This window comes from Gracilinanus agilis, chromosome 3 (genome assembly GCF_016433145.1).
Source record: "Gracilinanus agilis isolate LMUSP501 chromosome 3, AgileGrace, whole genome shotgun sequence".
NCBI classification, from domain to species: Eukaryota; Metazoa; Chordata; class Mammalia; order Didelphimorphia; family Didelphidae; genus Gracilinanus; species Gracilinanus agilis.
The window spans coordinates 368,598,629-368,619,953 of record NC_058132.1 but is presented as its reverse complement, the minus strand read 5'-3'; positions in this window follow the sequence as shown (position 1 = coordinate 368,619,953).

Genomic DNA, 21,325 nt, shown 5'->3' with positions numbered 1-21,325 from the left:
ATGTTTTTTTCACAGCTTTCACCAAATGTCCTCTCAAACTAATTAGTCTTGTAATATCAACTCAAAGCAGGGCAGAAGAGAGAAAAAGACAAGTAAGAGCTTTTCCGAAGCCCTTCAAGGCAGGGATGAAATGGGCAGTATATTTTCACCTGAGTTTTTTTTTAATTACTTTGGTTAATTGATTCTCCCCTCTGTATTAGGATGGTATATCTTTGTATAATGTCCAGTTACTTTCTGAGAAAGATGAGTTTGAGTTGAAGGCATTTGGCTTGAATGTCCTCTATATTCTGTATTTTCTTCTGACAGTTTAACTGAGTTTAAAAGTCAACCCTGGTGACTTTTAAATGGATGAGGTATTGCTATCTCCCATCAAGAACAGAAAATATCATGGAAAGTTCATGGAAGTCTTTGCTTTTCTAATCCAGTACTAAATATTTACCCGGAATCTTATTTTTGGCATATGAGCATTCTCCTTCCCTGCTCTAGTCAATACCTCAACATCCCAAGGCAATGAATACCCTATCAAGTAGCTAAAATATGCCTAATGATTTATTCATTTACCTGATGATCATAGTACTGCATTAAAGCTTACAAAACAATCTTCCAGTGCCTTCTTGAGCCTAGGCATTTGTTACCACTGTCCTTTCTTCTAGATTACTCTCCATTTCATTAACTCTTTTCCTCTCCTACTTCAGATTCAGGCCAAAGGATGTTCTCTCTGTTTATCTATCTCTGTGGCAGTCTGTCTGTCTGTCTTTCTCTTTGGATAAATGAGAAGGTTTCATAGTTCTGGGATCCTTGAGGATATAGCTACAGGGCTTATGCTAAGATCATATGCTACTCCATCTTACTAGATGGATTATAGCCAGTGATTCCATGGTCCTCAAAAGGGGTGAGAGTGGACCTGTCTCTTCAGTCTGGGAGGAGAAGAAATGGAGAGACAAAGTCAGCAGTTAGGAAGGGGGCAGTAGTGTTAAAGTCACTATGCACTGAGCCTTTGCCAGGAATGTCACAACAATTCAGATGTTAATTTAAGGGCATAATAGGAAGAAAAAGGGAAGCTAAGTCACCTTCAGGCAATCCAGTACTTTATACAATCCTCAGTAAATGTGAAACATTTACTGTGAGACCTAATCTTGCCTACAGAACATTTCTTTTATACAGGGCAGCTGAGGCACTTTGGGATTCTTATCAGGATCCTACAGACTTTGGGATACTTATCAGAATGGCTAGCAGAGGAAGGAATCTGGACTGGGCAGGCTATTCTGGATGCCTTAGGGTTGGCTTCTCTAATATTAGCATCAAATGTTCAGGCTTCCAAATATTCTAAGGAGAATCTACATTCACCTTAGATATCTGGTTGGGCATTATGTGGAACTGGTTCAACTGGTCTTATCAAGGCTGTCAGGAATTTTTTTGGAATAGAAATCATGGGCCTCTGTTACTATAATTAGCAGTGATATGGGCATTCCTGACAATTATACTCTACATAATTATAATTTAAACAACCATAGCTATGTCATATTGTGGGAGGCCAATAAGAGAAACAGTCTCAAATAGATAAAAATCTGAGAGTCCTCTTTTGACCCCTTTTATGATCCATACCATTCCTTATTGAAAAACATTATAGCCTTATTGGAAAACTTTAAGTTTCTAGCAAATCAACAGTCAAGAGGTTAACATTCTCTCCTTTGGTCAGAAATATAATTGCTTGGTTTTTAGACAGTCAAGGTCAAATCTAGACAAAACCTCCTCCAGTGGGAGCTATTCATCCCTGAGAAAAGTATCCCAGACTTAGTTTACTGATTATGAGGCATCTACAATCCAACCTTGTATTTTATCTTCACCTTCACCTTAATACTACTGAAACCACTGAGATTCTTTGTGCTTTAATATGACATAATTTGTAATTTCTGTGCAACTGCGAAGTTCCTTTGTGTTTGTGTGTGAATTGGGTTTGGTATACATTATAAAAAAAATAAAACCCTAAGCTCATTGACAGAGATACGACAGCAGCCATGAGCTAACAGAAAGATCTCTTGTGTCCAGTTACTTTCTTATCAACTAAGCTGTCCTTATCAGATTATCTGGAGATGTTGGATAGCTTTCAACCATATTATATTTTAAATATCCAAAGTTAACAGAAGATACAAGGATTAGAATGGAGCTCAGCTGATGCTTTAAGTTTCCTTCCTGTAGGGGTAGAGATGGAGGGTCAGTGTCTCTGGGGTGGAGAAAGGGATGAATAACAGAAAAATTAAAGACTCCCCATAGTTTCTTCTTTGGCTTCCAGTTTCTCCTGGGATTTGGGCAATAGAGATTGGGTAGGTACATACCCCATGGTGCTTGTTCCAGTTAGGCTTTTCTCAGTTTGGGGATTTGGAAAGTGGTGGTCTGGGCAGGCAAGAAGTCTTAGAATTGCCTGTTTTCATTTATATTTGTGATTTTATGTATGTTTTCTATTTATTTGGCTTAATTTATTCTTCATCATTAGATATATGCTTTCCCATGTATCTTTGAAGTGCTTATTTACATAATTTCCTTTAGTTAGATAACATTTTACTTCATTTCTACACTACAATTTGCGTAGCCATTTCCTAATCAATGGGCGTTTACTTTATTTCCAGTTTTTGTTGCTATCATAAACAAATGTTGTTATGAATAGTCTGAAATACAGAAAGCTTTTCTTTCCATCTTCATGCTCCTTGGACTATCAGCCATTTTGTGAATTTTCTTATATAATTCCAAATTACTTTCTGTAACAGTCTGACCAAATTACAATTGAACTTAAAACATGTTAGGATACCTGTCTTCCCATAACCCATCTAACTTCGATATTTCTATATTTTATCTTGTTCATTAATATGATTTTTCTGGGGTAAAAACTCAGTTATTTAAATTTGCATTTCTTATGATAAATTGGGAACTTTTTCATTCTTTTGAATGACTTTTTCTTTTGAAAACTTTGTATCATTCGAGGTCTATTGTGAATGGTTCTCATATATTTATCAATTGCCTATATATTTTGAAAAATGAGTTTTATCATATTTGATTAAAATTTCTTAATTGATAGATTCTTTTCTTAGCTTACTTTTATTGATTTGTGATATATATATATATGTATATGTGTATACATATATATTTAACTTTGTCTATTTTGTCTTTTTAAATATCTTTTCTCCATTGTCTGGTTATGGTTTTCCCTAACTATAGTTTATTTTCCTCCTTTTAAAAAATGATTTGATGTTTTAACTTTTAGATTGTTTATCTGTTTGGAAATTACTGTTATTTATGGTGTGAGATGCTTATACAAACCTATTTTATGAATAACTATTTTCTAGTTTTCCCAACAACATTTTCTAAATAGAGATTCTTTTTCTTACTTTTTATCATTTTGTTTTCATCAAACAGTAGCCTACTACTTTTGGGCTTCTAGTTTTGTTGGAAGCCATTGAGAGAAACAGGGTCTCTAATAGATATTTTTATCTGGATCCCATCAAAGGTCAACTTAGTTTGGAAAGGCCCTATGCTTGGTTTTTCTGCCCTGCAATTCAGGATGCAGACAGGATGGCTTATCTAAGATAAAAATCTAGATCCCTCTTTGTGACTCCTTTTATGATCAACACCTTTTCTTATTGGAAAACATTATAATCTGATTTTTAGGATAGCTTTAAGTTTTTAGTAAACCAGCACTTAATGAGTGAACAGCCTTTTTTCGCTCAGCAGAGGACAGCTGTAGCTGTGGGTATATCTCTCTTACTGCTCCAGATGTCCCAAGGTCACGGAGTGGCAGGCTCAGGCAAAATTCTACTTTAGATAAAGTGAGGCCCATTTTTAGCCTTGTGTCTTTTTCTCATCCAGGCATGATCTTCATGAGAAAATTCTTTGTAAAACCATATACTAATCATGTTGTAATTCTGTAACCTTGGTGTGTCTATGTAGCCATGAACTCCTTTGTTCTCTGTGAGAATTGGCTTTTGATTACTGTATAAAATAAACCCTAAGCTCCAAGTCTGATGGAGCAGCTATGGGCTAACCATTAGTCTAGCTATTCTCAATTTTCTGCTTAATTCTTATCGACCAATGCCACAAAATGTCATTCAAAATCCTTGTTGATATAGAGCTGGACTCTACATAGTTTGACTGCAGCTCCATTTTGCTCATCTTATCTTTTCTATTGATATAATTTTCTATATCTTAATCCCTAACAAATGCTTTTGCAATGATGAAACAATAGAGGCATTCCCAATATTTACAATGGTAAAGAAAGGATGACATCTCCTTTTTTGGGAGGACTTTCATAGATTATAGAAAATTAGAAATTAAAGAGTTAAAGCCCTTCTTTTTGTAGATGAGGAAACTAAGACCCATAAAAGTGAAGGAATTTCAATTCATTTCACTTCACTAGATCACTACCCTCATGAAGCTTACATTCTACTAGGAGAGGGAAGTGATATGGGTAAATAAACACAATGGATAAGGCATCAGCCTCTAGAGATGGGAATTTTGGGTTTGAGTCCCATCTGGGTCACCAGCTGATGTGAGTAAATAAACACAATTACATACACAGGGGTTCTTTTGGGGAGAAAGGGATGAAGGAAGAATGAAGGGTGAAGATGTATAATATCTTAAATACAAAAGCGGCTGTGACAATGTGAGTGAGTGGCAGTTGGAATCCAATTGCCACTTAGACTAAATCAGTCAGGGATATCTTACTTCTATAGGGAAGTAATAGGAATAAAAACACTTTTGATAATGACTTTAAAGGGTAAAGGTAGTAGAGAGAGGTAGGAACTTGGAGTTGGGTCAGGATCTACACTATTTTAAGGTAGATGACTTAACTAAACTAAGGTCTAAAACTAAACTAAATCTCTAACTAGAATAAGAGAGGGCTAGAGAGGTGGGATTCTCACTACACTTGTCCACAGTGCTCTAAGATGTCACAGATATCACAGGAAACCAGGATCAAGTTTTATCCACAGCCAGCTAATCCTCAAAAAGCTCTAGGGAGTAAGGTAGATAAATCTGCTGTCCACCAACAGATATCCAAGACCTTTCTCTACCTAGGCCATGATAGTTTATTGAAGTATCTTCTTCTCAGTGATGTCCCACTGTCAGCTCCTTGGATATTTGGCAAAGTTGGACCACACAGCCAAAACCTCCTTCCTTCAGCTTGGCCAAACCACACTTTCTCTTCAAACCCTGGCTTCATTCCATTATGGAACGCCCGAGAAGTCCAAGATTTCTTCAAGCTGTTATCTATTCTGCCTTCTCTTAAGTTTCCTATTTTCCCCATTACAGAAGGTAATGGAAAAACTTATTTCTTAAAGCTAAATACATATATTAAGTACAGAATAAGTGAAAATTAATTTTAATTTATGAGAATCAAAAATTCAGGTGATTTAAATGGTAATGGAAAGTTGGCTTTGAGTAATGTTATAGCAGATTACCATCCATAAGTGGTATAAAAAGTACATAAAAATAATCTATCTGGCATGTTTATTCACATAATGAGAATAGGGAATAAGAGATGGGTAAAGAAAATGTTGCACTAGAAACTCAAAATATTTGAAAGACCAGAGAATAACTTCTATTACACTAGAATTGAGAAAGAACAGAATCATAAAAAACAAATGATCATTCTAAAAAACACGAGTGCCTTGTGATCTGTACCAGTGGAGGACCTGTTCAGCCTAAGGAAATAACAGATGTAATGCAGGGTTGCTGCAAGAATCTCTTGCATTTGCAAAAACACCTGAAGCAATCCTGGCAGTTAGGGAAATGGAATGTTGACTCAGCCTGGCCCTGGTCTCAAGGCCAAAAACCATTGGAGCTGGGACTATAAATATTCCTGGAGAACCAACTATGGGGCTGATTTCCTTGACCTGACCCAGACATCCTGCTATTCCCTGGATCTCCCCCTTGGGCCCTGGGAGGAGGGAACTTGGTGGGAGGAGAGGGTGGGAAATTAGTTTACTTAGGCAGGCAGGGACACCCCTAAACCAAGCCATTACCCTCGTCTGTTAACCTGCTAGACCACTGTACATCAGGGCAGTGAATTTATCCCTGGCTGGGGGGCTGGTTCCCTCAGCCTGACCCTACCTTCTGAGACCCTTTGCCAGGACTGGCCTTCACCCTTAGCAACAGTCTCCCAGACCTTAACCCTCTTTCCTCAGCTTACCCTTGCATATAATAAACCCATGGCCTTTATTCAAAGAGCTTCTGTTGATTCATTATACTAGGGGTCAGCAACATATGGCTCTCGAGCCATATCTGGCTCTTTTGAGGGCCTGATATGGCTCTTTCTGCAGGAGCCATAAAGTCAATTTTTTTCAGGCACTGTTACAGGAGCGCTCACTGTTACAGGAGCACACACTGTGAGCACTGTACAGCTCTCATGAAATTACATTTTAAAAAATGTGGCATTTATGGCTCTCACAGCCAAAAATGTTGCCAACCTCTGTATTATACCATCAACTGGGGCCAGGGCTGAAGAGGGAAAGATAGCTTTCCCTTGTTTCCTGAGGGGCTAAACCAGGCATCCATCTTGCCCAGGAAGTGAACCAAGTTCACTTCCTGTTGGCTTTCAATTTCTTACCAGCAGGGAGGGGCATCTCACTCCTTACCTAAAGGAGCTTAGAGACAACAGGGAGACTGACTAAAACATCTTAGCTCAGGTCCACACACCCCTGGCTAATTCAAATCAACCTATACTGAAATTGTAGTCTCCCTGCCTAGAAGACTCAGCTGGTATCACCCTGCCCTCTAATTATAAGCCTCTATTATTCCCTTATTATTTACTTATTATACAGATTCATTTAAATATTATGAGTAATTAATGCATTTATTTAATATCTGGGAGAAATATTTAGCTAGAGAAGATAACAGATTAATTTAATTATTATTACATTGGATTTTTTGGGGGAGGGAGTGAAAATGGGGGATGAAGCCACATTATACTGTTGGCTCATAATAAGTTTATAGCCCACTAAAATATCCCTGCACATATATTGTGAATGGAAGACCTGAAACCTAAAGAAGAGAATTTAAATAGTTCGTCAACATTGCAACTATATCTAAGCACTCTCTGCTTCCATGAGTGCAGCTAGAATTCTTAGTAAATTGCATTTGGCTCAATTCAGCCATATCCAATAGGTTATAATGTCTCTTAATCACAATGTTCTTGTTCAATATTTCCTAAGTGGCCACTGGGATTACTGTCTCATGAAGAAGAGGCAGAACTGATGGTGGCTCATGTAACACTCACTGAAAATAACTTATAGCTGTGTGTGTTAAGGAAATAGTTCAATTAGAAGAAACTTACCAATGAGGCATAGTGAAAATGAGAAAGTTCAATAGAAACTCCTCAAAGTATAATGTAAATGGTGGGCATGAGTGGCCAGGAAGTAGGCAAAAGACAAATTATATAATTGTGGAAAGAGAAAATTTTAGTTTGGCTTTGTGTTTAAGAATTAAAAAGTAGGTAGCTCAGTGGATTGAAATCTAGGACTAAAGTCAGGAAGTTTTGGATTCAAATCTGGCCTCATACACTTTCTAGCTGTGTAACTCTGGGTAAGTCCTTACTCCTCTCTCCCATCACCAAGCCCTTAACTCCTTTTTTGATTTGGAACCAATCAATATACAGTATTGATTCTAAGATGGTAGGTAAGTGTTTTGGGAAGGGGGTGGGTTGGGAAGAAGCACATATCTAGAACTTAAAGGGACCTCAAAGGCCATAGAATCCCTTTCTCCCTAACTTCATTTTTCAAATATGGAAAATCTATTTATATATCCCAGTGCCAAAATATAGTTAAGTGCATCAGGAGTGAGAGGATATACCCAATAACTTTGAATGCCTAAAGTAGAAGTTAACAAATCAATCTCACCTACTCCTAAGCCCCTTACTTCTAATCTACCCATTAGAGCCCAACAATTTACACTCACTTGTAATTTATTCAGTGGGTTGGATGAACTCCCCTGAAAGCCTGTGGGCACAGATCCTAAAACATTTGAATGAGCTGAAGGCATAGGTGCTGATATGGATTCTGGACCCCTAACTAGAAAAGCACTTAAGAAGACCCAACCACTTAAATGATTCTGTTTTCTTAACCTTTCACCTGCCCTTTGAAAGAAAAGAAACTTATCTATAGCTGTAGTCTCAGAAACCTTCAGTTTTCTTGAAGGTTACAAGGAGGAACCTTTCTCAGTTGAAAGTCATTGCACAGCAGAACTAGGTAAAAAGGAGACAATAGTCCCATCCCAAATGTTTAGAAGGACTATTAGTGCCCAAACAATGGTAGACCCTTCCAAACTCTTATAGGTTTGATCAGTCACAGTAGGACACGCTGTACATTGATTTTTCATCATGGTGTCATTTTGGTCCTCTTTGAGTACAAAGGAAAATAATGACAGTGACAATTCTAATTTACAAAATGTAACAACTAGTGCAAAGAACTGGTAGTTTGACAGCTTCCATGTTAAAGATTGAGTTTACTAACAAATTGTGGATTTCCAGCCTTTTACAAGACACTGTAATTTCCAAATAGTTTAAAACCACTTCTAGGCCCCTGGCTTTCCTTGCATTTACTGCTGAGTCTAAAAGCCTGTCTTGATTCCCCTGTGTTTATTGCAGATTATTTTCCATTTGAAGAATCAATAGTAAATGAGTTTGAGGACAGACAGACAGGATTTCTCACTTGGTGGTCATTGCCCCTGGAGGAGGTTGTCATTTGACATTAGTTTTCAGGCACAGAAAATTATAGGGGAAAATCAAAATAATAGATTAAGCAATTTTCAAGTTATAAGAGATTATGTTATATCAACTTCTAAACAGGTATGCTCCCACTTGAGTAGATAAATGTAGGCCTTGAAGAAAGTTTTCAAATGGAAAAGGACTTATAAAGAATTTTATTTATTTAGAAACTTTTAAAGATAGCTAAAAGCAAAAGATGATGGAAATGAAGCTCAGTTTGATGCCTGACTTAAAAGCTGCTGTGAAAAAAGAACAGGACAAATGATTTAACCTCTTTAAACTAAAGTTTGTGTCTCTAATGGTCTTTTTATAAGGCTACCACCTTAGTTTAAGGCCTCATCATCTCTTAGATTTTTTTCTGAATTGCTTCTCTGCTTCCAGTTTCCCTTTTCTTCACAGTCCAGTTCTAATCTACCTATCCACATTATGCCATATATCACTCTAGTGTGTGCTGTTTACACTTTAGCCAAACTGGTGTACTTGTTATTGTCCACAAGTAACATTCTACCTGTTAACCAGAGGCTCTGGAATAGATTGTAGCTCCATGCCTAGAATGTTTGTCTTCACCTCTTGGAATTCCCCATTTTTCTCAAGGCTGAGTCTTTCCCAATTCCCTCAGCTTTTTGGTTCTCTCTCTTCCTGATATAACAGTGTGTTTACTTTGTATGTATTTTCTTTTGAACAAGATTGCTTTAGCCACAACCCATTGTCATGGTGAAGGGGAGGTTCTGACTTAAAGGTATATCTGATTAAAAACACAGATCCAAGAAGACCTATATTCAAGTCTAGCTTTTGGCACATAACTAGCTAGTGATTAGGAAGTTCTCTAAGATTCTAAGTTGTTGAGGTATTATAAGGCTGCAGAGGTAGCTTCCTCACCTTAGAACCTCTATAATGATGAAATCCAAGTTCAGTCCAAATACCTACATGCGATTTCTTCAGTCTTAGGGCAGTTTTAAACTATGAAAATTGATAAAAATGGGCTTATGGTATTAAAGCTTAAAAGTGTCCTAAGACTTCTGGGACATCTAATATTTTCTTGACTAGACACTTTTAATCCTTTTATCACATACTTAAACACATAAAAGGTGTAAAGGAGGGAAAAATGCAGTGTTGTGCTGTCCAGAAGTACAATAGGAGAGAAAAAGGACTTCATGGATAAGGGACTTTAATTTTGTAGGCACTTGACTGAAATAAGGTGACTTCTAATGAGTGGATGAGGGAAAAGTGGTAGAAATAGGAAGCTTGAGGGGAAGAGATTAGGTTTGGAATAGTCATTGTGAGGAATGCCATAAAGAAATAATTGTTCTTTAGTTGTCTCCATAGTATTTAACTCTTTATGACCCTGAATGGAGTTTTCTTGCTAAAGAAGAGTGGAGTGGTTGGTTTCCCATTTTCTTTTCAAACTCATTTTATAGATGAAGAAACTGAGACAAACAAGGTTAAGTAACTTGCCCAGGGCTACACAGATGGTAAGTTACTGAAGTTAGATTTGAACTCAGGTCTTCCTGACTCTAGATCTAGGGGTCTATCCCCAAGTTACCTAACTGTCTCTAGGGAAATAGGGAGCATAAAAGGATTTTCAAATTCCATTTGAAATAAGATATAAAGAATTTGGGCAGAAAGATTGTGTAGTGGATAGGATGGTGGACTTAGAATCAGGAAAACTCATCTTTGGGAGTTCAAATTTGGCTTTAGACATTTACTAGCTGTGTGACCCTGGACAAGTCACTTAACTCTGGTTGCTTCAGCTTCTTCAGTGATATAATGATTTTGAAAATGAAATTGGCAAACAACTCTAATACCTTTGCCAAGACAACCCCAAAAGGTCAACAGAGAGTTAAACACAACTGAAAAATGATTGAAAAGCAAAAATGCTGAATTTGTAGTGGATCCATTCAGCACTTTCAGTTTTTGTTGACAAAATTCTAAAATGTATTTTAAAAATAATTTATTTCTTTGTTACATTAATATACTCAATTAACTGCCATCCTCCTTCCCTTTCTTCCTTCTCCTCTTCCTATTAGAGAAGACATCATTTGACAAAAATATTATATATATATAAAACCATATCTCATTTATTTCTATTTATCATTTCTTTCTCTGGAGGTGGACATACACAAGTCATTTTTCAAATAGTATTTCTGTTGCTATATATAATATTCTCTTAATTTTGCTTGTTTCACTCTTTAAAATTTCATGTAAGCCTTTCCATGTTTTTTCTAAAATTAACCTGTTTGTCATATCCTACAGTGCAATAGTATTCTGTCACAATCATATGCTACAACTTGTTCAGTCATTCCTCAAGTAATAGACATCTCTTCAATTTCCAGTTCTTTCCCACCACAAAAAGAACTATTATAAGTACATTTTTAAACCCTTACTTTCTGTCTTAGAATCAATATCATGCATTGGTTTCATGGCAGAAGAGTGTTAAGAGCTAGACAATGGATGTTAAATGCGCAGGGTCACACAGCTAGAAAGTATCTGAGGCTAGATTTGAACACAGGACCTCCCATCTGTAGGCCTGAATTTCAATCCTCTGAGCCACCCAGCTTCCCTCCTATAAATAGTTTAGAACCTATAGGTTCTTTTCCTTTTTTCCTAATAACCCTAGGAAATAAACACAATGGTGGTATTGCTGAGTAAAAAGGTACACACAGTCTTCTAACTTTTTGAGCATAATTCCAAATTGCTCTCCAAAATGGTCCAATCAGTTCACAGTTTCACCAATAGATGACTTCTTTTCACATTGTTCAGCCACTGCCAAGTAGAAGTAGAAGAGGCTGATGGTGGAATTAATCTAGGATTGAGTTTTGTCATGGCATGAGTGGCACTAGGATGATCTAGCAAAGGATTCTAGAGTAGAAGGATGATTAATGTTGGATTGGTTAACCAAATGATCAATAATGGGAAAGAAAGAAAAAGTAGGGCAGGAATGATGGACTGGAAGACTTTTGAGGTACTGGAGGTTGCAATGAAGAGAAAAGATTAGTTTCAGAAGGAGTAAACAAAAGGAGGCATTGACTGCCTCAAGAGATACACTGAAATTTAAAAAAAAATGAGGTTTCCAACAAAAATTTTTATTTGAATAATGAAGATATTTAAAGTAAGACAAGTATTTATTAATAGACTTGAAGGTAAAAGTATTAGTAGTGTCCCTTTGTGTTGTTAATTTGATAATCAGCTTTTCCTTTTCATCCATTTACAAATAATATAATTATTTTTCATATATTTTCAAGGCTATAAATGCATATTGCATGTCTGCTTATGAAGCAGACTCTAATGGGCAAGTGAATTGCTTTTTAATCAATTAGTTCTTATCAACCTAAGAATATAACTGAAGATTAATAGAGTCTTTTAGATCCTTTCAACCTCTGATGAACATATGCTAAGGAAAAAAGACATAAAGTCTGCTATATCTGCTTAAGCATACAGCAAAGCTGAACCTGTGGTAGTTTATCATTGGCTTTTTTCTTTCTTGGAGCTATGTGAAAGAGGTCTAGCAACAACCTATGCACAAAAGTTCAGGTATGATAGATGCTTTGAGAAGGTATAGATGGGACATGACTGTTAGTTTCCCTTTTCAGAGGGGAATATTCTCAGACAAGCATAAGAATTCAGACATAGAAGTTTTAAAGCACCAGAATTCCCATTTGACTTCCCGATATGAAAAATAACATTTGGCACATCCTTTCATTCTCTTCCCATTCTATCTTTTTATGCTCATGTTATTATAATAATGTTGGTATATGATCAGTATTTGTCTTATATTTAACATAACCACACTGCAACCAGGGAAATAGTAATAGTAACAGCTAGCATTTATGAAGCATTTAAAAGTCTACAAAATGCTTTATACATGTTATGACATTAGATCCTCAGAACAACTCTGTGAGGTAGGAACTGATATTATGCCCATTTTACAGATGAATAAATTGAGTTTGAGAGGAGTCAAATGACGTACTCAGGGTCATATAACAAATAATTGCCTGAGGCAGGTTTTGAACTCAGGGCTTTCTGACTGGAGACCGAGTTCTCTATGCACTGTACCAGCTAGCTGTTCAGTGCTCCCTTTGTCTGAAAGGACTATATCTCCCCTCTAACCTCTTCCTAGATTCTGTTGCATTGTCTGTCCTACTGTGCCTCCCTTATAAAGTACTGTCTCATCCCTTTCCTCACCTTGAACCTTTTTCTCCTTTGAAAAACTTTAAATGAAATGAAGTCACAAAGACAAAAATATTAGCCTCCTCACCCATTTCCCATAATTGTAGGGAGAATTCTGTGATACTAACCCAAGTATTGGTCTAGTCATCTCTAAATGTTTTCTCCAGCTAGCCAAGATGGTCCTCAGTAGGTTGGCAAAACTTCTAATCCTCACAATTAATGCATTCTATTACCTACTTCAGAACCCTTGTATAAAATGCCCTTTTCCTAAACTGTTCCCACAATAAATTTGTCTGATGCTTTTAATTTTATGTGGATACTGCTTCTCCTCATTATTCCTTTTTCACACTCTTCCTGTCATTCTGTCATGAAAGGACAAATCTAAAACTTACTTCAACATCCCCATCATACCAATAGGGATGCTCTTGATTACATTGCCAGGAGAGATGATCCGGGTCATTGAAGTGGAAGGACAGGTCAACTGCACTATTGCTATTTTCTAGGTGACTATAGTTTCCAGCTAGCATCTATTCACAGAACTGGAGGCTTTTTTTGCCTCTGCCTCTCTCCCCATAGTTCCTCAGTTTCCATGGTGAAAAACTCTTCATTTCTTCAAGGTTGCCATTCAGGTTTTGTTATCCCTATAAGAAGTGGTGCTTCATGATATGATCTATGAATTTTTCAGTTAAACTTTTTAGAGACAGGTCTCCATCAACATTGTTTTCTCTCAGTACAATATAGCTCTTAACTGGTGAAATTTGTTGATATCCTTATTCAGTGATGGTCCTCTCTATTAGATTCATAGAATGGTAGTGGTTACATCCCACTTAACATGAGGTTATATAAAGATGTCTAGAAATAATGATGTAAATTGGTTCGTACTAAAATGCAGGAAATAACCTTCCTCCTTTAGAATGATGCTCCAAAGCAGGGCAAACTTTTCCAGTAACAAAGGCTGTCAGAAACCCATTGCTAAAGCATGTGGCTGAGTCTCAAATCACAATTGACTAGTCAAAGAAGGCTAGTGGTGTTTTCTTTTTTATTTTGTTCATTTCTTTTTTCAGTTGCTAGAAGAGAGAGAAACAGCTTGCTCACACACAGAGATGTTTGACATAGCCAGAGGTATCAACGAGGCAGGTCTTTTTAACATGCATCGCACTCTTCTTATATATTACAATGCAAGCAACTACTTTTTATACTTCTTGCAGCTGTTGTTAGCCAGAATGTTATTGAAATCAGTTTCTTTTCTATTTTTGAGTGTGGGGGCAGGGAGGATTACTGGTATGACTGTCAGAGTCTCCAAAACCTATTCCATATATATATATATATATGGAAAGAGAATAAGTTCAGAAATGGCAGTTCAGATATGCAGCTCTAGGATTTCACACTTAGCTCACCATTAGATGATTCCCTGTTAGTGTTATATATATTGAGACCATTGGCAAACTCTAATTTCAGCCATATATAGTAGTGAGGTAGTATTAATTAGATTTGTTAAAAGACATTTAGTTATTTACTTTTTATACATTTCCACAAGTAAAATAGGGGAATTCATACCTATGCCTAAATCTATGTATATGTTTATATCTATAATTACTTCTATTATACAGGCTCAGTCACTGACATTTTTTGATGTCAAGATGAAGACAGTGGAAGAGGTTGATGAACCAGCTTCTCTTATTTATATTCCCTAGCAAATACTAAATCAATGGCTTTGAAAACATGTCTTCATACGCGTAAATGGGATAACCATCAGCTTAGCATGTCTATTTGTTTGTTTTGTAAAAAACTTAACCCTGAGCAAAAGGCGAAAAATCACAAATGTACTACCTGTTCCAAATGCAACTCTTATAAAGACTATGGAGACTCTAAGTGTCTTAAAGAGCCAAAGAATCTTGGAGAATAAGAGTTTTAACTGTTATTCTATGATAATTCTGTCATGGCAGTTTTTCTGGGACTGAGGAGAGAGTTAATGCTACTGATTTTATAGAAATAGAGGAGACAGTAAGAAAGGAAATAATTCTTGATGAGGCTTTGCTTGGTATCTTGAGTTGAACTGGATGGTGAGACTATGTTTTCAGAAGTAATCAGTAGACTCTCCTCAAAAAGATGGAATGAGCTAAAGTATAATTTGTCTGATCTTCCTCAGAATTTTTCTAGCAAGGATGAAAAAAAGAGACTGAGACTGAGTAATGATCAAGAAATTTAAGGAAAATATACACTGAGATTTTTTGCTAGTCTATATGCATTCTTTGGGATATCCAGCAGGTTGTAGGCACTAGGGAAACAATCAATAAATAAGCCAATCAAAAAGCACATTAAAGAACTATCATGTGCCAGACAGTGTATTTTAAATGAAAGTACAAAGAATGAACCAATCCCATTTGTAAGAGACACAGTTGTCAAGGGGAGAGGGGAGAGGGAGTGGCTACTGTGGAGGCATAAAAATAGTTTATAGAGTGCTGATGCCTGTGAAGAGCATGAAAGAAGACCAATTTGGCAGGATCACAGAGTATAAGCAGGAGAATAATGTTTAATGAGGCTGGAAAAAGAGGCTGGGCCCAAGTTGTGAAAGGTTTTTGATCTAAATAGAGGAGTTTATGTTTTATCTTAAAAGCAGTAGAAAGTCACTGGAGTTGATTGAATAGGGAAATCACATGGTCAGATATGCATTTAAGGAAAATTATTTTAGCAACAGGGTGAGCTGGGGTGGAAAAAAAAGCTAAGGTGGTAAGATTAATTGAAGGTTATGATAATAATCTAAGTGAGGTGACAAGGACCTGAACTAAGCTGTGATAAAAGAGAAAAGGGATGGATGTGAAAGTTGCTGGGGTGGTGGTAGTGGAAAAATCAAAATATTTGGCAATTAAATGGACATATGTTGAGTAAGAGAAAGTAAAGAATTAAGGATCATGCCTATACTGTGTTAAAAAACCTGAGAGACTAGAGAGAGAATGATAACTTTGACAGAAATAGTGAAATTTGGAAGAGGAAAGAATATAGGAGGAGGTTTAGTTTTTGATACACTGAACTTGAGATATCTCTGGGATATCCAATTCAAAATATCCAGAAAGCAATTGATGAAAGAGATTTGAAACTCATGAGAGAGATTGGGGCTGGATATATATCTATATCTATATCTATATCTATATCTATATCTATATCTATATCTATATCTATATCTATATCTATATCTATATCTATATGTAATCTTGAAACAAAGTTCCAGTTCGGGAAGTAAGAACTAGAATATGAGTAAACAAATGAAAGCAATGACAATATTTTGCTAGGGATACTCAAGGCACAAACCCAAATAAGAGAATAATTCCACCTTGTTCACAAAAGAACTATATCACATATTTGACACAATCTCTGCTATAGTTCCTGGAAGAATTAAATCAAGAGTTTTTAAAAAAATGATTTTATAATAAAATGAAAGCTCCAGAGAAATAATGATAAGGAAAATGAGAACTATAGAATAAATATATTGTGAAGAAAATAGCTTAGTATAAAAGATAAACAGTCTTTAAAATTATTTTGGTCAAAAATAGGTGTGATTCCATGATTCAATAAGAAATGCTGTAACATAATTGAAAAAGTAGAAAAATAAGAACAAAATATGAGTTTTATCCTTTTTTTAAACCCTTACCTTCCTTCTTAGAATCAATACTTTGGAATAAATGATTCTAGAGTAGAAGAGTGGTAAGGTCTAGGAAATGGGAGCTAAGTAACTTGCCCAGGGTCATACAGCTGGAAATATCTGAGGTCAGATTTGAACTTAAGACTTTCCAGCTCTCAGCCTAACTCTCAATCCACTGAGTCTCCTAGCTGTCCCCAAGTTATATCCTTTATAAACATCTGACTCAGATATTAGTACAAAGGAGAGAGAGAGAGAGAGAGAGAGAGAGAGAGAGAGAGAGAGAGAGAGAGACAGAGACAGAGACAGAGAGAGAGAGAGAGAGGTAGAGACAGAGGAGAGAGACAGAGAAGGAGAGAGACAGAGACAGAGACAGACAGACAGAAAGAGATGATAGAGGCAGAGACAGAGACAGAGATCACATATAAATCAAACTATCTGTCAGTCTAATTATCAAAAAGTCATAAAAGAAAATTGCCCAGGGCAAATTAAAAATGGATAAAACACCAATAGCACTTAAAAGAGATTGTATCTTTTGTAAATTGTAATATAAAATTTTAGATATTCCAGGTCAAAGAAAAAATGCTGCAAGCAGATGGAAAGAAAGAATTCAAACACTAAGGATGTATGATTAGAATAAAACACGATTAGGATAAGACAAGACCAGAGAGCTGCCCCTTTCAAGGAGAGAAGAGTTTGGAATATGTTATTCCAAAACCCCAAAAGTGAAGTTTTACAATCAAGAATAATTTAAAAAATAAAAATAAATGTAATCTTACTTTTGGGAGAATAGACTTTTAATTACACAGACCTTCTAAGTATTCTTGGTGAAGCTAACAGAGCCAAGTAAATACTTTGTGAACACAGGAGTAAAGAAAATCAAGGAAAGTTAACACTTATCAACCATTCAAGGAGACTATTTGGTAATGGGACTGATATTTTAATATCAGAAGAAGAAATACATATCCCCCTCAAATCCAAATTTCTTCAAGAGTCGTACAAGGAGTAAGTGATACAGAGAAACTGAATGTAATTTTGTTATATTTTGATGATCTTAAGAGATAAAGGAAAGAGAAAGAAAAAGGAATATATCCACTCTCTCTATATATATATCACTTACATTTGAACAACGAAGCTGGAAAAGGAGGACTGTATTTTCTCCCTCCCCACCTACAAACAATTTGGTATAGAAATACAGTAAATTTGGTATGGAATTAAGTGGGAAGAAAGAGAGGAGAGGCTGAGTTTAAAGAGATTAAAGTTTCACTCAATTTTTAGTTGTGGGCTAAATGATTAGAGGGGGCTAGTCATAGATGGGGTTAGCCAAATTATGCCTTCTTCCCTTGCAAAAAAATCATTGGTATGTTTTTTAAAGTATACATAATGTGACAGAAAAAAGTTCAGAATAAAAGATAAGCAGAGTTGTTTTAAAAGTAACATGAAGTGCTTTTTTAAAGGAAAGTGTTAGAAAATGGATTTTTGAATTTTGCTATGTATATCAAAATCCTCATCTTTTGTATTTAAGTTCAAAATAAAAATGAAAAGCAATGATGTTTCATTTATTCAAAGATGGGCAAATGAGAATCAATGATGTGATCAGAATTGTGTTTTTCCTTTTCTTCCAGAAATGAAATGATAGTAAAGATGAAGTGTTATCCAGTCCTCAACTCCTATGTCTCATTAAAAACATGGTAAGGATGTAAACTTGCAGGTACTGAAAATAACCAATCATATTTAAGTGTTATGCTTGCAAGGTACTTTCTGCACAATAAACCTGTGAGATAGGAGATTCAAGTGGCTTTATTTTACAGGTGAAAAAACTGAGGCTTCTGAGGTATGAAATAATTTGTCCATAATCGCAGTCTCAGTAACCCTGAGAGCTGGTGTTACATCTCATGACTATTAATCTAGAGCTTTTCCTAGGTGGTCCATAATAATCTCAATATTTAATCCCTGTGTACTCTAGTTTTACTTAGACAGAAATGATATGAAAGTCATTAGACAGAGAAATTTGGCACTTCATTAATCTAAAGTATTATCTTATTATCTAGCTGGCTAGAAGTGTCTTCTTTCTCCTTCACTGATTCAAATGAATCCACCTGAAGTTGTTCCTTTGTTGAAGAAGGTCTGAATAGAGTTGGATTCCAGTTATAGTTTTCTAAGTGTGGGTAATTATTTTTTTTGCTTTATAGTTGTTATAAAAAATTAAGTTAATTGATGGAGAGGAAATACTTTTGGGGGACATTTGCAAATACTAATGCTGGGACAAACCCAGTTTAGAGTGATACTTAACTTTTCAGTGAAACAGAAAATGTCTTTAAGGATAAAAGAGTGCTAATGATTTTTCTATATCCATTTTGCTGGATTTGGGAGTCAAGACATCTATGGTCTAGTCCTGGCTCTGACTTTAGCTGTGACCTAAAGACCACTTGGTAAATCAAGCCACTTAACCTCTTTAGAACACTAAAAATTTAGGATTATATAATAGAAGATTACTTAATCTCTCTCAAGGATTCTACATTCTTTGTATGTTTTTAATTTACAAAGATTTTTAATAGCAGGTTCAAAACCATAATGCTATTTTCTGCCAAATTTGAATCAAAATACCATTTTTTCCCCTTAAGACTCACTGGTAATAGTCAAATATGTCCAAAAATATGATCGACACATTGACTTTAAGAAAACACAAATACATGTTCTTTTCTTTGAAAATAATAACTCAATTTACTTCAAGATTTTCCAACAGCTACACTCTCAGGCAGATAGGTAATGGCAGGTAGTATACCATGATTTTATAAGAAACTGAGGTTTAGACAAATTAAATGACCTTCCCTTGGATATGAAACTTAGTAAATGTGTCAGCTTGGCCAGAACTGATACTTTCCCCCCTATGTCTTTAAAAATAAGTTGCAATTTACTCTCTTTCTTTCTTTTGAGTGTAACAATAACTTTATGTGATAAGAGAATATGTATTACTATACCCATTTAACAAATGAGAAAACTGAGGCCCAAAATTTATCCCAGATTAAAACTAGTACAATGTTCAGGATTCACATTCACATCTAATTTCAAGTCCCACATTGCTTCCATTCTGATTTCATGTTTATCTCTAAATTCACTAATCTAATGGAAAGGGAATGAAACCATCAAATTTCAGATTTATATAGTCTTTAATAAAAACTTGCTATCTTTGGAATTTTATAAAAAATTATCTTTTAAATTGTTTTCCTAAAATTAAACCTAAACTCTAAAGGTTGAAGTTTATTTTAATTTTTTTTAAGCTGCTCTTTTATTTTTTTTTTTGTTTTTTTTTGTTTTGTTTTTTTTAAACCCTTAACTTTCTGTGTATTGACTTATAGGTGGAAGAGTGGTAAGGATAGGCAATGGGGGTCAAGTGACTTGCCTGGGGTCACATACCTGGGAAGTGTCTGAGGCCGGATTTGAACCTAGGACCTCCCGTCTCTAGGCCTGGCTCTCAATCCACTGAGCTACCCAGCTGCCCTTGAAGTTTATTTTTAAAAATTTATTTTTAAAATATTTTTCCATGATTCCATGATTCATGTCCTCTTCCTCTCCTCTCCTCTCCCTGCTCCAGGAGCTGACAAGCAATTGTACTGGGTTATACATGTATTATTATTTGATAACTATTTATTCATTTTTGTAGAGCCCTTTGAGCATAGTTCCAAATTGCTAGCCAGAATGGTTAGATCAGTTCACAACTCCACCAGCAATGCATTAATGTCCCACTTTTGCCACATCCCCTCCAGCATTCATTACTCTCCCTTTCTTTCATTTTAGCCAATCTGCTAGGTGTGAGGTGATACCTCAGAGTTGTTTTGATTTGCATTTCTCTAATTATTAGAGATTTAGAACATTTTCTCATGTGCTTATTGATACTTTTGATTTCTTTATCTGAAAATTGCCTATTGATGTCTCTTGCCCATTTATCAATAGGGGAATGGCTTGATTTTTTATACAGTTGATTTAACTCCTTGTATATTTGAGTAATTAGACCCCTGTCAGAGTTTTTTGTTATATTTTTCCCAATTTGTTGTTTCCCTTCTGATTTTGACTACATTGTTTTTGGTTGTACAAGAGCTTTTTAGTTTGATATAATCAAAACCATTTATTTTACATTTTGTAATTTTCTCTAACTCTTGCTTGGTTTTAACGTCTTTCCTTTCCCAGAGATCTGACAAGTATACTATTCTGTGTTCAATTATTTATAGCTTCCCTCTTTATATTCAAGTCATTCACCCATTCTGAATTTATCTTGGTGTAGGGTGTGAGATGTTGATCTAAACCTAATCTCTCCCATATTTTTTCCAAATTTCCCAGTAGTTTTTGTCAAATAGTGGATTCATATCCCAAAAGTTGGGCTCTTTGTGTTTATCCTACACCGTCTTACTGAAGTCACTTATCCCAAGTCTATTCCAATGATCCTCCCTTCTGTCTCTTAGCCAGTACCATACCATTTTGATGACCACTGCTTTATAGTACAGTTTAATATCTGGTACTGCTAGGCCCCCTTCCTTCACATTTTTTTTTCATTATTTCCCTTGATATTCTTGATATTTTGTTATTCCAAATGAACTTTGTTATAGTTTTCCCTAATTCAGTAAAAAAGTTTTTTGGTAGTTTGATAGGTATGGAGCTAAACAGATAAATTAATTTGTGTAGAATGTTCAGTTTTATAACGTTAGCTTGTCCTACCCATGAGCTATCAATGTTTTTCCAATTGTTTAGATCTAGTTTTATTTGTTTGGAAA